The following is a 4196-nucleotide window of genomic DNA, read 5'->3' as shown; positions in this document are numbered from 1 at the left end:
GGGGGGCCGGGGGGAGTTGGCATTACTGATTTATTAGTTGGTATTACAGACACAGCCATTGGGAGCCTGGGTTTTAAGGGCAACAATTTTAAGGGATGGGCTGGAACTTCAAACTCCAGAGCTGAATTAAAAATGACAGGACAGGAAACCCAGGGACTATTGCCAAATCCCCACATCTGGATGTTCTACTAGTAGATCCCCATTGTCAATGAACTGCACGTGTGCTCCTTATTTATGGAGAATTTCTCGAGTCAAGTATGGCGTTCAACTCTGCAATATTTACCAAACATTCATCTTTTAAGACTCAGCATTCTTACTACAGCTCTTTCCTTGGAGGCCCTGATTCAGTAGCCGGAGGAGTGACTGGGGGAAAGTACTGTAAACAAGCATTCTCCCCTGCTTCTTATCAGGCGAGCTTGGGAACTAAGGCATTTGCCTCTGAAACCTTAAAGTGCCAGGGGACTGGTTTAAAAAAAATACTGATTCTCGACCCCACCTGCAGAGATCCAATGGGACTAGAGACCCGGAGTCTTCATTTCTAACTGGTGGGTGTCAGGCGATTCAAATGCAGGGAGTCCAGGAAACTTGCTCTGCAATTTGCCAGTCCAGGAAGTTCCGGTGTTCCCAGCAGGTGGCGCTCTCGTTCATTGTGCTAAAAACTTGCGCGCGCGCGCGCACACACACGCACGCACGCACAAACACACACTAATTTCTTCACTCATGAGCTGGATTTTTAGAAAAGTTCTAAATCTCCCAAGTGGGTAGATCTAGGGCCAAATAGCTTATGACTATTGATGAATTCCTTCCAAAATCTGGAGATGTCTTTTAAGCAGGGAGGCGCGGTATTAGGAATGAGTACAGACGGCCCCACCCAGCTGGATTGCAGTTGGGACCAGAGAAAGGAAAGGATCCTCAGATTTCAGCAGTGGTCTCTTTGGCCTTCTAAATGCTGGATTAATTTGAAGAACACTAAGGCTACACATATGGTGGGAATATGTCTTAATTTAGCACCAAAGGGTTAAAAATGGAACCCTGTTTTAGTCCTTTTAAACAACACTCCAATTCAAAGCAAGAAATCCACTTGGGATTGAAGACATTAGTGGGCATTATGGGTGACCCCTGCCCTATATAATAAAGAGCTAATATGCAAATGGTCATCATGCCCTCACACCATCACGCTGTAACTGCTCAGACACTCAACACTGGGGAGAGAGGAATGGGGACCTGCCAGGCTGCGGCCTGGGAGGGGGACAAGCCATATGCCATGCAGTCCTGGGCACAGGTGGCTGCGCCTGCGGCCCAGGTGCCTGCAGTCGCTGGGGAGAGAGGAATGGGGACCTGCCAGGCTGCAGCCTGGGAGGGGGACAAGCCATATGTCATGCAGTCCTGGGCACAGGTGGCTGCTCCTGCGGCCCAGGTGCCTGCAGTCAGCCAGAGGGAGGGGGGCCAGGGTCCCAGTGCCTGCAACTGGCTGGAGGAGGGAATCCTGGGTCCTGGGTGTGGGGCAAGGCAGAGGTGGTTAGGGGCGATCAGGCAGGCAGGCAGAGGGGTTAGGAGTGACCAGGCAGGCAGGCAGGCAGAGGTGGTTAGGGGCGATCAGGCACAGACAGAGGGCGGTTAGGAGCCAGTGGTCCCAGATTGCGAGAGGCAGTTGGACATCCCCTGAGGGGTCCCAGATTGGAGAGGGTGCAGGCCAGGCTGAAGGATCCCCCCCGCCAGGTGCACAAATTTTGTGCACTGGGCCTCTAGTATTACAGATAAATACCAGAGCACAGAAAGTTTTCTTGGCTTCATTTGGTCAGCAAACCTGTAAAAAAATCAAGATTTGTTGACCTTGAGTTGAATGATCTTAGTTATACACTTTAAATAAACTTTTTATTACTGAACATTACAAACATGCACAAAAAAGAATTTTATAATGTACCCCTTGTACCTTTCACTCAGCTTTAATAATTATCCATGGATTGCCAACCTTGTTTACCCTGTCTCCTACTTCCCCTCCTGTCTCCAGGATTTTAAAAAAGTACATCTCAGACATCTAACATCAAGTGATGTCCACCTCAGTCTTTGTCTACTGGGCTGACTCAGTGGTTTGGGGCAGTCTTAATGGGGCCACATTTAACTTTAATTCTGCTAGTTTCACATTAAGAAAATATGCCCCAGGGTCCAAAAATATAGTCCCTGATACCAAGATAACACAAATGTGGGCTCTGCTCTAGATTATGGGGTTCAAGGCACATTTAACTAGGTATTAGTCTCCCCTCCTATGTGAAAATCACCATATTATCAGTATGAACAATTACTGTTAATCCGTTTTCTCAGTTTCTGAATGGATGCTAATACGCCCCAAACTTATATCGCAGGGTAGTCCAAAGATCATTGTAGGGTGTAGCTCTCTAATAATTATCTTTCCTGTGTATGGTTTGTGGTTTTTAAATCATCACTGCCCCCAATGTGAGAAAAGGGATGCTTTTAAAGTTTACATTAGGAATCTAGGACAGCAACTTCATTTTTAGCATTTACATGTTTTACTTTGTTAACAATGTGTATTTGGAAAAATAAAATGGCAATAAGTAACAACGGCCGGGGCTGACCCGCAGACCCTGTGTGAGGGATGAATGATTACTCTGACACATGTTTCTGTGAAAGAGAGGGCTAAGGGGTTGCCTGGCTAGAGGAAACAAACAGCCCCGTTTGCCTGCCTCAGGCTTTTATTGTAACAACAGCTTGATCTAAAATTAACTATTAGATACTATCAGTACGGTAAGCATCCTTGAGAAGCCAATGCCTCTGTAGTGTCCTTAAGCAAGGATGTCTAAAGTCTAAACATAAAGATTCCAGTAAACACATAGGGGCTCAGACTTGTTTGGAAAAGTCAAGGCAGGGTCTGACTTTCGGAAATTGCTCCTTTCAGACTTTCTGACCAAGTCCTGTGCTTCTCCACAAACAACCATAAACCCAACACTTAAAATAGACAAAGCAGGAAGTGAAAGTTTTTGTTTATTCCTCAGTAGTTGGGCCTTCCAGAATCTTGAGCTTGATATACATCTCTTTTTTTTCTTTTTTTACACATTTTATCTTTCTGCACAAACTCACAAACTAAGACACACACACACGCACACACATACACACACACACAAACTCACACACACACACACACACACACTACACTCCCCCTCCCCCAAATATGGGTTAATGTAATACATATGTTCTTCAAGATATCATGTGAAAATAGATAGTGGACATCTTTCCAAGTTAGTAATATATTTTGCTGTATGTGCAGTATATCTTGTTAAGGACTGAAAGGTATTCCATTGTGTGGTGTACCATGATTCCTTTGGTTAGCCTTTTATCAAAGAGCTTGTCTTCCTTCCTTCCTCCTATCTCCCTTCCTTTCTTCCTCTCTCTTCTTTCCTTCCTCTCTTCTCCCTTCCTTCTTTTTCTTTGTGTATTTCTGTATTTCTTTATCTTTCGGTCTTTCTTCCTTTGCTTTACAATGCTGTGATAAACCTTGCGCGTGAATCTTTTTCTATCCATGCCATTATTTCTATAGAGTATATTCCTAAACATGGGATTATAGCTCACAGATTATGCACTTAAATGTTTTAAAAGATATATTACCAAATGCCTCCTTTTCCTCAGCAAATGTTATACCAGGTTACTAACATGCTGCCTCCTCAAATCCTAGTTCCCTTCTAAGGTTCAACTGAGGTTACACTCTTCTGGCTTCTCCATGAAACCTTCCCTAGTGGTCTAGCCCTTTGTAATGTGTAACTCCCTTACCACGTAGTGCTCTTGTCTGTTTCATACATGCTTGTTGTTAAAACAGTGTACTGGTAGAAAAAACCAAGATGGCGGCATAGGTTAACTCCAGAGTTTGCTGCCTCGAACAACCACTTCAAAAATACAACTAAAAGACAGAACAGACATTACCCAGAACCACAGGAAGGCTGGCTGAGTGGAAGTTCTACAACTAGGAGGAAAGAGAATAGCATACTTCTTACTGTGGATCTTAGCAACCTCAGCATACATTTTTTTTCTTTCCTTATTAAGTCCAGAACTTACACTCTTTTATTTAAAGGAAACACTTTAAGGTTTCTCCATGACATATCCAAATACCCAGCACCACTACTCTTGCACTTTGGGGACATTATTTAGTAAAATAAGGGAGACTTGAACACACACAAGCACTATGA

Source organism: Myotis davidii, unplaced genomic scaffold (genome assembly GCF_000327345.1).
Source record: "Myotis davidii unplaced genomic scaffold, ASM32734v1 scaffold94, whole genome shotgun sequence".
Classification (NCBI taxonomy): domain Eukaryota; kingdom Metazoa; phylum Chordata; class Mammalia; order Chiroptera; family Vespertilionidae; genus Myotis; species Myotis davidii.
This window is presented reverse-complemented; position numbering follows the sequence as displayed.